Here is a 13,692-nt window from a genome sequence, read left to right as displayed (position 1 = left end):
AATATTGAGTGACAGTCATGCTGGTAATCATATATTCATTGTAATAGGAGCAGTATCGAATGTATTTATTTATTTTGGTATTTGTATAGCACACTAAACCCGTGGGCATCAAGGCGCGGTTAAAGGAGCAAAGGTTGTGGTAGACATAAATTACATACTTAGCATAGGACAGTTACAAAATGCTTTGCAGAGACAAGTAGTATAGGTCAGGTTTAGGAGGTGCCTCAGAGTTACGGTTCCAGGGTGAAGAGCAGTGTTTTCAGATGTCCGTGGAAAGGCCAATAGGAAAGTTCTGATCTTAATGTTAATGGGAGGGCATTCCAGTTCTTTGCCACAATACCCGGGAAACTGAGACCTCCTGTTCTTTGCAGTTTGACTTTTGTGGTGATGATGCAGTGCGTGTAAACCGATCGGGTGGGTCTGGTCGATTCAGTTCTGTTCAACTTTTGAGGCAAGTATTTTGGGGCAGTGTTTGAGAGACATTTATGGTTGATGGCCAGCGTTTTAAACATTATGCGCTCGCACATGGGTAGCCAGTGCACCTTTCCTTTGGATAAGGAAATGTGATCTCTTTTAGGGATGTTCAAGGTGGCTTGCAGTGCATTGTTCTGTATTATCTGCAATTTGTTTATGTTGCAGGCGCTAGTGCCAGCAGACAGAGAGTTAAAATAATCGATTCTGGATCTGAGCGCTCTTGCAATAGTAATACAACTGTAAGGGGAGAGGAACGGCCTACAGCGTTAATGAGCTTGGTGGTGTAGGCTGAAGAGGAGGCGCTCGCGTTTACTTGCTTTGTTAGTGATAGGTTGGAATCCAGGTAGACCTGCAGGGTTTTGACTACCTGTGAGACTGGGAGGGTGAAACCATTGATGATGAGGGATTTGTAGTCTCCATCGAGTTTGTTCAGTAAGAATTGCGAACCAACCAGCAGCAGCTTGGTCTTGTCATTATTAAGGCATAATGAGTGAAGTGCCATTCAGGCCTGGATGGTTTGGTAGAACGCTTCCAGTGTGGCAGAGTCAGAGTATTTGCCTGTGATTGGTAGAAGGATCTGGGTATCATCCGCATAGTTGGTGTAGGAGATACACTGGGTGTCGAGGAGATCAAAGAGTGGTTTAGTGAAAACATTGTATAATGTGGGTGAGACACAGGAACCCTGAGGGTCGCCACAAGTCTGGGGAGGCCTGGGGAGGCCAAAGCTGAGGAGTCGGACACTCCCACAGTTCTGTTGATAAGGAAGGATGAGATCCAAGCAGTTGCTTCTGAGGAAAAGCGAGCAGCTGTCGATAGGTGTTGGCAGAAGATTTGGTGATCCGACAAGTTGAAGACAGCTGAGAAGTCAAGTAAGAGAAGAAGAGCAAGTTTGCCAGCATCTTTAACTCATCCATTTGAGTGTTTAAGTAGAGTAGTGCTGAGTCTGTGCTGTGTCCTGGGCCGAACTCTGATTGTAGTAATCCCAGTAGTTTATTAGGTTTAAGGTGTGTCCAGGATTTTGAGATGGAAAGGGACAGTGGGGATAGGGCAGTAGTTAGTGGTGATATTAGGGCTAAGATTTTTTTTTTTTTAGTATTGGTTAGACCCATGTGTCTTATAGATTAGCTGAAACTGAACTGGAGGTGAAAGAAGCGTTGATGAGCACTGAGATGAAAGGTGCAAGTGCTTCTTCACAGTCTTTGATTACTATAGCAGAGCAGATGTCTCCTTGGAATCTAGAGGGCTTGAGGCCTTTGATAATTTTAATTACGTCAGCTTCTGAGACAGGCTTGAAGTCGAAACAGTGGATGTTGTGTAGGGAGGGTGAACTTTTGGGCTCGGATGAGGTAACCGGTGTAGACAGTGTGCTTTTATTTAGTGTGATCTTTTTTTGAAGGGATGATATTTTGTCTAGTAAATAATTTTGTATATTTGTGAACCAAGTGTCATCTTTGGTACAGTTGCTGCGGGGGGTACAGGAGATTCTAGTTCCCGGAGTATGGTGAATATCTCTCGAGAGCATGAGGTGGCTTTGGCAATTCAGTCATTGTATGTGGTTCTTTTGTGTCGGACTATAGCCTGCTTTTAGTCTTTGGAGCGAGTGGGGAACTTTGCTTTGTTCTGAATAGTGGGGTCATTCCTCCAACTAGTTTCTGACTCCCGTTTATTTGAGGTCAGGGTTGAAGGGGTGCGATTGGTTTGGACTTGCGGATCCCCATAGGTGCCACAGTAGCGATGACGCTCAGTAGGGATAGGTTGTAAATATCCACAATTGTGGCCATATCACTAGGGACTTCTTGGTGGTGAGTAAGTGTCTTCAGCAGGAGCAGGATACAGGAAGGAGTAATGTTTCTGAGTTTCTGTTTAAGGTGGCAGGCAGTGGCTTAGGCAGGACAAGTTTTTGGCTGCAGATCAGACTAAGAAACTATATGATATTATGATCTGACGACGGGCATGGTACATTAGATACAATCATAAATTTCAGTTGAGGCCTGTCAGCCAATCTAGAATGTGGCCTTTGTTATGGGTTGGGCTGGTAATGCATTGGGTAAAACCTAGAGCTTTGGTGGCATTTGCTAAGGCAAGGGCATTCAGGTCAGTGCTGTCATTGTAGTCTGATTTGACATTGCCCAGGAGGACAATTCTTGAGGGTGGCTTAGCTTCCACTTAATGGAGGTGTATAATGTGATCCTCGAAGGTAAGTAATGGACCTGGAGGTTGATACACCAAGGATATGGTGGTAGTGTGTGACACTTTGATAGACAATAGTTCTCCTGATTAAATGACTGGATGACTGGATTGTTTATTTCTCTATTACCTAATGAGTCTTTGGTGATAAAAGCCACCCCCACGCCCTTGCATCCAATCTATCTTTGTGAGAAATAGAGTAGTTGATTGGGTCAGAAAGGGGTAGAGTAGGGCCTGAGGATGTATTCAGCCAGGTTTCAGCTATGACTAATAGGTTGAGTTCTTCAGTCGTAATCAGGTCAATGATATCCAGTGCATGGTCTGTAAGGTATCTGGTCTTGAACAAAGCTCCTTTTGATAGGTGTGTCTAAATGCTGACTAAATGTACTTGGTTGGCTGCAATGTGGCAACGAGCGTGGGTCTCTAGTTGGTGTTGGAGGGGCTGGCCCTAGATAAGATGTTTTATGGAGAGTGCTAGATATCCATGCAGCAAGAGGCAAGCTTAGGGGCACTAGTAACTCTGAACTGAGGGGCACAGGATATTCAAGAAGGCCAGGAGTTGCAGACATGGTGTGGCTCAGCGGCGAGCTGAGGGGCAATGGAGATACTGCAGTGAGGGTCACAGGAGACTCAAGAAGGCCAAGAGTGGCAGACATGGTGTGGTCAGCGGCGAGCTTAGTGGCACTGGAGATTCTGCAGTGAGGGGCACAGGAGACTCAAGAAGGCCAGGAGTGGCAGACACGGTTTGGTCAGCGGCGAGCTGAGGGGCACTGGAGATTCTGCAGTGAGGGGCACAGGAGACTCAAGAAGGCCAGGAGTGGCAGACAGGGTGTGGTCAGCGGTGAGCTGAGGGGCACTGGAGATTCTGCAGTGAGGGGCAGAGGCGGCTCAAGAAGGCCAGGAGTGGCAGGCATGGTTTGTTCAGCTGTGAGCTGAGGGGCACTGGAGACTCTGCAGTGAGGGGCAGAAGTGACTCAAGAAGGCCAGGTCTGCCAGGCATGGTGCCGCTCAGTGGCCATCTGAGGGGCACTGGTGCCCTCAGGTTGCTAGGCGAGGCTATATAGATACAGCCAGGTTGTGAGCTGAATGGCAGTGTTAGATCTATGTGGCCAGAGGCAGTCCCTGTCATCAAGAAGAGCCATGCTTTAGTAGTTTCTTTGCGGAGAAATAGTAGGAGGGAAGCTTTGTAGGCTGTATGGCTCTAGCGAAGGTCTGTTGTCATTTAGGGGGGCTTACCAGTGTGACCCTGTAGGCACGCTGGGTATACCTTTGAGACTGGAGGCGTTTGTTCCTCCTTTTGGTCAGCATTGGATTACTCTGGGGATCTGCTTTGCAAACAGTTCACGATGAAAGACGCAGAAACCTTATTGCTCCACGGCATGGTTTGCCGGTCCAACATGTGGAGACTGAAGGCTGGCTGCTAGGGCAAGGTTGTGTGTGCTGTGGTGTAGGGGTGAGGTTGCACAATAGGGACGGTTGCAGTGTGGCCGGAGGTAGGAAGCTAGAGGAGATGAAAGTTTGATAAGGAGGTAGAACAAGAGACATTGTCAGAGAGACCAGGTGTTTACGTGAGCACATGCAAGAGAAGACATACTGTGGGTTGAGGACAGAGCTTGGGCAGCCTTACATGGCCTGACAGGACCGGGCAGGATATGACTGAGGCCTTGGGAGGTGGCCTTTGAATATTGTTATGGACCTAAACCTCTTTTCATGTGATGTAAGTTTGAGAAACACACTTCAACAGAGCTTTAACTGGTATGGAGCTTTGTCTAAGCATTGTATATCACTAGCCACTCTGTGTATCTCTGCATGGCCAATGAGTGCTGTATTCCTTTCTAGTGCCCTCTTCTGCTGGAAGACTGAACAGTCTTAACTATTCTTGGTAGAATGCCCAACCACCCTAGTCTATATGCTACGTAGCATACAGCTGGTAGAGAATCATCAGCCAATCCGGTAGCCAGGAATGTGGGCCTTAATAAAAAATAAAGTCTGCATTCTATGCAGGCCATGACACCACTCCCAAGCCACCATTGTTTTTTATCTGCACACTGTCCCTGGTGGTCCCCTGCACACACTCCCCTCACCCCATTTCCACAGAGATGCCCCACCCCAGCTTCCACTTACCTCTTCAGCATGTCCCTCCCCAGCCCAGCATCTCTGCCACAATGGACATGGAAAAGGGAAACATCTTCAATGTGCAAGGCGCTCGCTCACCTTTACATACTTTTAAGTGGTTTCAGTGCACACGTGACGTGCAAAGACAAATTACCTGGAAAAAAGTCATTAGCAGCCTGGCACGCCTAATTGGACAGCTGATAGGTCTGTGTAACTTGTCCTTGGGCGTTACTTGCGATTAATGACCTACGGCCCACGTTAACACCCACTGTTCGCTGACGCATCTAACTTTGGCCCACATCTATTACTGGCCAGTAAAGCCCACCCACTTCGATACATATTGGTTAAGTAACCAATAGTTATGTTCCTGTTGCAGTGCAGTGCAATACACACATGTATAGACATCGTTTAAAAACCAAAACAGCCCCAACTGCAACGAGGGCTCTAAACCCTATTAAGTACAATGCAGAGTGACTGACCCAATACACATATGTGCACCGTTCTTGGGTGACACATGTGCAGCAGGGGTGGGAGGGTGCAAATCTCCCACCAGCGCCTCACCCCTCTTTACCATTCTCTGAGACTTTGCCTAAATCGGAACAGCCTGCAAGACCTTGTACTTGAAAGTGGGCCCATCAACATTCAATAATTGCACACATGTGTGAAATAAGTTTGAACAGCTTTCTAGCATTATTCAAACAGCAGAAGAGGCTTTGCGGTAGACGTTACCGATATAAACAGTTTGTATAATAACCTTTACAACGCATGAGATTCTGAAATAGCTACACATGCATCTGTGAAGCCTGTGTGTGACATCACTACCCATTTGCAATAGGAACACTCATCACTGCTCAACTACAATAACGCATCACATGTGTTATTATATGTATTACCTTGAGCCAAACGCACCATATTATACTATTAAAAGGGTACGCAAAGGGGGTTGAGGGTTGACTCAAAAATATGGTCATTGAACTATTTGACCACTATTCAAACACACTCCAGCAGCAACCGCTGAACTTACTGAGCTATATGACTGACTTACGACAAATCTGCCAGACAACATGCCAGAAATCTACAAAAGGAAACACAATTAACAAGTGTGCCTTTCGAACCAACATTTGAATCGTTACTATTTCGTTCACATTCCATGATACAGCATTGCTGCATATTTGCAAAATGTCACTGTTATTACATCCTGTACTTAGTAAACGATTAACATATATATATTTTCTTTTGTTCTTTTTGACAGGGAGAAGACGGTTGAAAACTAATAGAAATCCACTGTATTTCAATGAACTATTTATTATTTTATCAAGTTATTGTAACACTTTAGTAAGCCTCCAAAGTACTACACTAATGGTGTTTACAGTCTGTCTATAATTTAACTCCAGATTTGTGTAACCATGTTAAGAACACCTTTCTTTACTGACTGAACTAATAGTTAAAAAGGAATGCATCAATAGAAAATGCCAAGGTTATTAATGGTGTAATGAACCTAAGTAAATCCCTAACTTGGTCATTTGTTTTGTAAAGCTTGTTCCTGTTCAACTAAGCATTGCATGTTAAGAAGAATGCACTGAGCTATCCCTCTGTAGGATATTTCAATGATCCCTCTGTATGATATTTGTTAAAGAGCCAGTTGTGATGTATTGCCTCGGGCACATTTAATAGATTTAATAAATTGTCATGACAAGGAATATGGCAACAAATAAACACTGGTTTCATGCGCAATTATTTCATTTTTTGTCACTGTAAAAATGCAACCTGAGAACTGATGTTGAACAATTTAGTGGTGAACGATCTGCACCAGTAACCCCCCCCCCCCCCCCAATCCCCGGTATATGCAACGGACACGGTCCTGCTTCCTTTAGAATCAGGCCCCTCGCACCTGGGCCCAGACAATGGATGATGTCATAATTCATCTGTTTCTTCGAACCCATCCATACCAAAGCCGTGTCAAAGAGTAGCCTCCCACGCAACATTGGCTATGCCAGCATTTTGCCGACATTACCCTGAAGCAGCCCTGCATGACATGTTTTGCCCCACAAATTTCCTTTTCATTCAACATACAAAGTACATTGGCATAAAGCAACTTCCTACGTCGACAAAGACTCCTTGTCATATAATCTATCAAATTGCATTAATATAAGACTCTGAAAGAATACTGTATATGACACCAGAGTGAAACGAAATATGGCTGAAGGTCATGAAAACTTAGGTACATAAGGGAATGATGAAGGCTGAGAAACCTAAACGGAACCGTCCATAAAATCGTATCTAGCAATGGCTGCAATATGTGAAAATTTAACAACCTCTTGACTGCTTTCTTTTGCGCAGTAGGGCTGGCGATATAGAAAATCTATCCCCTGATTCCTTCATTTGTAAATTCTTGCACAGTAGGGCTGGCGATTTAGCAAACCTATCCCCCGATGCCTTCATTCATAAATTCTTGCACAGTAGGGCTGGAGATCTAGCACATCTATCCCCTGATTCCTTCATTCGCAAATTCTTGCACAGTAGGGCTGGTGATCTAGCACATCTATCCCCCGATGCCTTCATTCATAAATTCTTGCACAGTAGGGCTGGTGATCTAGCACATCTATCCCCTGATTCCTTCATTCGTAAATTCTTGCACAGTAGGGCTGGCGATCTAGCACATCTATCCTCCGATTCCATCATTCGTAAATTCTCACACAGTAGGGCTGGAGATCTAGCACATCTTTCCCAGTTTTCATCATTCGTAAATTGTTGCACACTAGGGCTGGTGATCTAGCACATCTAACTCCTGATTCCTTCATTCGTAAATTCTTGCACAGAAGGGCTGACGATCTACCACATCTATCACCCGATTCCATGATTCGTAAATTCTTGCACAGTAGGGCTAGCGATCTAGCACATCTAACCCCTGATTCCTTCATTCGTAAATTCTTGCACATTGGGGCGGGAGATTTAGCACATCTATTCCCCCCCCCCCCGATTCCTACATTCTTAAATTCACCAGGACTGTTGAAAATTCGCAAGAAGGGGCCTATTTGGTAGAGAAAATAATGGCTGAATATTTGATGATACGTAGGCGCCGTCCAGATAACAACCAAATAACATTTAATCAAACGAAAATAGAGAAACCTATTTAAAAGCAAAGTATTGTTCTAGATGGTAAAAAAGTAATAATCTTATGACCCCCATAAATATGAACTCTTGCCAAAAGTGTCACAATTGACCTTTACTCCTAATTGTAAACATTTAATAGGATACCTTAAAACATCACTTTTTGATATGTACTGCTTGCACCCCCTTTCAATTATCTTCTTCGATTACTTATTAAGATAATGATATCAACGAGAATGGCAGATGACTTAAGCAATCCACCTACGATTGCTATATGTATTTAAACTATATATTTGTTCCTGCCTGTTCCTGACATGCTTTCTTCCAAAATCAGGCTTTTCTCATCTAGGGAAATACAAAATACACAGAGATGTGTGTATGAGTGCAATACCTAGGCCATAAAGGCAATTCCCACTTACTTAGCTCTGTTGGCTGCCTGCAGTGCATAGGCAGGGATGCGCCAGGTGAGTGATGACCGCCTCCCCCTAGTGGACCATGGCAATCCATGTTCATTTGTGCTCCTAAACAGCTCAACAGTACTTGACAGGCCACCTACAGGGTTCCTCTTACCATCTCTAGTGCCGCATAGTGTTGTAAGGTGAAGTGCTAGACTAGTTATGTTCTTTCATGCACACCATAACACAAAGTGTGAAGGTTGAAATGTACGCGCTTAATACCCAGAGGTTTCAAAGCACGAACCTACGTTGCTCTGCGTCGTCTTGCTTGCAAGGCGAGCACGTTGCCCCTAAGCTATCCTCCCGAGACGTCTAGTTCTGCACCTTCCTGACACACTGCAGTGTGCCACAGAGTTCCATCAGGTCTTCCGGTCCTTTCAGCAGATATATATAGTGGCAGGGATGATGCAGGGCTCCATTGAAGGAGCCACCGAAAAGTAATCATTACTAGGTAGGCAGATGCAGGCCTCCCAAAAGAAGTGGAATATTAATCTTATTAAGTCACTATTTACTGTCTCAAATTACTATACTAATTACAACACTAATGGCCATAGCTCAAAAAGGTAACTTGTATAACTTTAGAAAGGCATGCTTAGAAAAAGGAAAGGAGAATTCAAGTACAGAAATATACATTTAGAATTATAATAGCTCTTTCCTGCTTAGCATCCGCTGATCTAGCAGACCCTGAGCTGTGTGACTCTGTTTCTACTTTCAATCACCAGATGTCATCATAAGATCATTATAACCACTAAATGTAATTTTTGACCAACAGTCATCTAGTGGAGAAAATAAGTAGTTCACCAATGTTACACAGATATCCTAAGCCTTTTATATGAATGGGTATTGTATCTGGTACATTGGTTTTTAACTGGTGTGGCAAACAATAATAACATTTAGTCGCTTTATCATTTTTGGTAAATATGTGTATGCAGGCCTGCATATTACCATTTCATCTGACCAGCATGTGTAATTTCAAAAGGTATAATGTTTTTATTTTCTTTTTCTGGAAAATAACATTTGCCACTTTCCCCACTTCCGTCAAAAGACACAGTGCAGGGAAGCCCAAGCAAAGTTCGGTTGTGACATAGAAGAAAAATGTGCACTAATGTGTTCTTAAAATAAATAAAAGCGCAGTACAAACTAAACAGGCGATGCTAACAAAGTAGTCAGTGAGTTTACGAATGCTACTTTCAACTGCATCAGTGGTTTATTTGTGTTGAAAAAGAATCAGTCATTAATGCCGATGGAAGGTGGGGTTTCACACAACAGAAAACATAGATAAAATATTTTGGAACAGTTTAATAACAGTTGTGGCATTCAAATTAGTCCTACACTTATCCTGTCTAACTGAAGTTATCCCTTTTAAATCCTCTAATATATTCCTTATTTTAACAAAAATCTTGGTCTTGTATTGTGACACACTCTGTAACATCTTTGAGTGCAATTATTTTATAGTTGAAGCTGGGGAACTATTTTAGAACAGGTTATGCTTTCTATGTACTTGGAACACTTTTAAATTCCCTGTGCAATGCCTTTACAACTAGGGCTTTGTGGATTGGAGTAAACTGTGTGGATTGCACTCTGAACGGCCATGTCTACATGAGGGAGGGAATGTGTGGGATACCACACCATACCTACTTTCATGGGTGTCGACTTTTTGATTTTCGGTACCGCTGCAAACATTCCTTTTGATTTTACATATACTGAATCTGCAAACCTAATACATGTGTTTTGCTATTTACTTTGCCACTATGTGGTGGGAACAATTAACATTGAAACAAAGGGTGATTTTGCCCAAAAGTACAAACTGAATTAGTCCAATCTGTGCAATTTAGGATTCAAAACACATTACCCCCATGTAAAAGCAAACAAAAATATCGAGGCTGAGTACCCCAAAAGGAAATACACCAACACGGGTTTACAAAGATACACAGATCTTTATTCTACAAGTGAACAGTTTTCAAAGGGCAAAGTAACAGATAGCTATCAGGCCCTCAATACAACACAGTGAATACCAGCCCTGTTTGGTGTGTGAAGTGAGTGGGACTGTACATAAGAATGTTCATGCTTTTTATACAGTTTGTAACCTGATGCCCAGCCCATTTGCAGGTTAACCATTTCATGGGCTAGGGGTTCATGCCAAGTTCGTTCCTAATTTATGCATCTATACATTTATGGATTAACCTTAATACATACTCCAATAGTTTACAATAGTAACAGTGTGTCTTTGGATTCAACACATTAAGCCTTCGTACATATCTTGTACAATATAGTTAAACAAGTGTTCACATTAAATGCTCAAACAGTATTGTTCATAATATATGTTCATGGATTAGTATCGTTGGCACAGGTAATCCTCTATCCACAGGTCAACGAAGGACAAGGTCTTATTACATGACCCTAACATTTGGCCTGCGGGCAGTGTAAGCATATGCAGAGGTCAAGACGGCCATGTTACAAACAGAATGACACTGTCCACCATCTTAGAACACAGGGTGACTTTGGAGTGAGAATCAAAATGGCGGATGAACCTAAATTGGCAGCTAAAACTGATCTAAGGTCAGGACCTTGCTATGCGGATTTCTTCACAGAGCGACTGGGCTTATGCCAATATATACAATAAAGGAGGCACAATATGATTTCCCGTTCGACAAACCCTCCTTTTGGCCTAAGCCAAGCGCTATACTACTTCTAGTTACTTTACGAATAACTCCACGTCTCATCGTCCATACACCCTGAATCACTATCGGAGACATCAATTGCCATAAGATCGGTTACTAGGATTTCTTTCAGCAAGTATTGATTGGAGTTCTTGTCTGGGGCGTATACCTTGCATCCCAATGTACCCATCGCCTGTGCGCAACATCCTCCTAAAATCGAACATATACCAGGAAGACATTGTATACAACAAAGAAATAGCAGAACTCCTAAAATGACCAACAAGACCGAAAGTAGCTTCCAACCCCAAGATCGCAAGAAGTCCCAGAACCAAGTGCTAAGGTCCCAGATTCCCTCGGGAACATGCACTCTGAACTTAGGACATATCGATTCTGTATTGCCTTGAAGATAGTTGGGGATGAATCTGGCACAAAAACACAGCAAGCGGGCCCCACTAATTTACATACCCCTCCACGTTCAGCCAGGATGACATCTAATGCCATCTGGTTCTGAAGTGCTACTAACCTTATTGCTTTCTGTTCTAGAGTCATATTATAGAGTATGTCAGTGGTCCGGTTGATGTTCCTCTCCAGTACTCTCGCCAGTCTCCTGATATCTTCAGAGTTCATTATTTGTCCCCAAAATGGCACAAAGTATTTTACTACATCTCCCAGACCTTGTGCTGAAGTGTCACCATTCTCGTCCCGCCGTGGACGAGCCTTCGAAACTTCTACAGTACTGGCTATGAATACCCCGGGTAACAGAATCCCTAAATAACAAATTCCCTGCCAATCCCTGGGTAACCATGGGAATGCTACATTACCGCAAACAAAGTAGACAGGTTCGCCTACATACAAAGGTCTGTCCTCACCATTCAAATTTGCGACGTTGGCGCAACCTTTAAAATCACACATTGACTGAGTGCCATTCCTCTGTCTGAAGAAAGAAACTGAATCGGGGCTATGATTGACAGTGTAGGAAGGAGGCATGGCATCCCTATTGCCTATAGGAGCCATCTTGAAAGAGATCAAGGATTGAAATGGATGAGACAATCTATCAGATGCAACATTAAGCTTACTCCTATTTGCGAAGAGCGAGCATCCCAAGGGAGTCAAAACACGTTTTTCAAACTGATTCAAATTAGTCCCATCAAAGTTCCCTGAGATGCTATCGTTCCAGCGACCAAAGAATAGTGCTCTAAGAGAAGCATAGCATGCAGTTGTCATGGTAGAGGATGAATATACCAACCTAGCCCCTTATCCCTGTGTTGCGGTAAATGTGAACAGACCCAACAATTAGATTTGTTAAAGATGGCATGTGTAGCATTCATAATGAGTAATAGTGTATTATTATGATATTTCTGTCTGTGCTGAGAGTCTCTAGGAGATAGAGTGTTCAGATGCACGAAAGGAGTAGAAACAGTAGGTACATTTTCAGTCGGCAACAAATTCTCAAGCGGATGTACTTCTTACAAATACCAGAAGCCTAAAACAATTACTATTATAAAACCAATTAACATTATCACAAGACAGCAGTACGTTTTCGGGGCCCACGTAATGGATTGTCCATTTCCACAGCTGGTCACACGTTCTTTTATCAGTCCTGTACGAGCGGGAGCGGTGTCAGGCATTGTAATCTTCAAACGAAAGCACCAATGTCAGTTTGCTGGCGACCTCCAGGCCGAGCGTCTTCTTAGTCCTTCCACAAACCCTAACCAACAGAACCCCGTTATTAACAATTGATCGGGCCAAAAAGGCAAGCCCTTGATGATTTTTCCTCGATGGGGCAGCCGAACCGTGCCATAAGTCTATTTCCTTGGACGCAGATCGTACCTCGTGATCCCTGGTACTGGGTGATCTGAGAACAATGTGTCATCACCTCCCGCTGGAAGCGTCGAATCAGGAATGGAATTGGATGCAGGATCTGGAAAAGCTTCCGGAAACCAAACTGTTGGGGAGTGTGGAGGCAAAATGGCTGTTTCCCCAGGCCCCTCGGGCTCAGGGAGAATCCCCGACACACTCTCAATGCTGTTTACTGCTTCAGGATCGTTGGTTGCAGTACTGATGACGGGTTCTGCTTCTTCTGTATCGTATGGCACTGGGTGTGGAATCTTCTTGGTGTGCGACGCATGAATCCAATTCTTCCGGCCTGCCACCCGCACCGCAGTCTGTGTGACCAGCAGGGCTTGGAAGGGGCCCCACCAGCGAGGTGCAAGGCAAGAAGATCGCTCAAAGGATTTTACGAAGATCCATTCCCCAGGTTGTGTGCTGTGACCGGGACCCTCGTTTCGAACAGGTAAAGTCTCTCGCACCTGGTGATAAATCAAATACAAGTTTTTAGTCAACTGGCTACAGTAATCTGAAAGAAGTACATTTTCAACATTTCTCAAAGAATGACATTTCAGAATATTCCAAATATTAGCAGGCCTCCCCATAACCACCTCAAAGGGAGAGATCCCAGCCTTAGTTTGAGGGGTTGTTGCCATTGATAACAACCCGATCGGTACGGCATCCAACAATTTTAGTTTGGAGCTGGCACACATCCTAGCAAGCTTGTTTTTGATGATGCCGTTGTGTCTTTCCACTAATCCAGCACCCTGAGCGTGTCTGGCCAAATGGAACCATTTATTGATCTGCAATCCCGCACATATCTGCAGAAAAACAGCAGCGATAAAATGTGGTCCATTGTCTGA

General features: G+C 43.8%; 1 protein-coding gene across 2 annotated transcripts in view; it reads left to right on the top strand.

Annotated features, from left to right (window-relative positions):
• Nucleotides 1-6,492, top strand: part of ODAM (odontogenic, ameloblast associated) — a 33,353-nt gene extending 26,861 nt beyond the window's left edge. For both annotated transcript variants that reach the window (XM_069630588.1, XM_069630587.1), the window contains one exon: nucleotides 6,029-6,492. The gene's annotated coding sequence lies outside the window, so the exon portion shown is untranslated. The remainder of the gene's footprint in view (nucleotides 1-6,028) is intronic.
• Nucleotides 6,493-13,692: the final 7,200 nt, after the last annotated feature.

Source organism: Ambystoma mexicanum, chromosome 6q (genome assembly GCF_040938575.1).
Source record: "Ambystoma mexicanum isolate Mex_15411 chromosome 6q, UKY_AmexF1_1, whole genome shotgun sequence".
Classification (NCBI taxonomy): domain Eukaryota; kingdom Metazoa; phylum Chordata; class Amphibia; order Caudata; family Ambystomatidae; genus Ambystoma; species Ambystoma mexicanum.
Note: the sequence above shows the minus strand (reverse complement) of the source record. Positions and strands in the feature narration are given on the sequence as shown.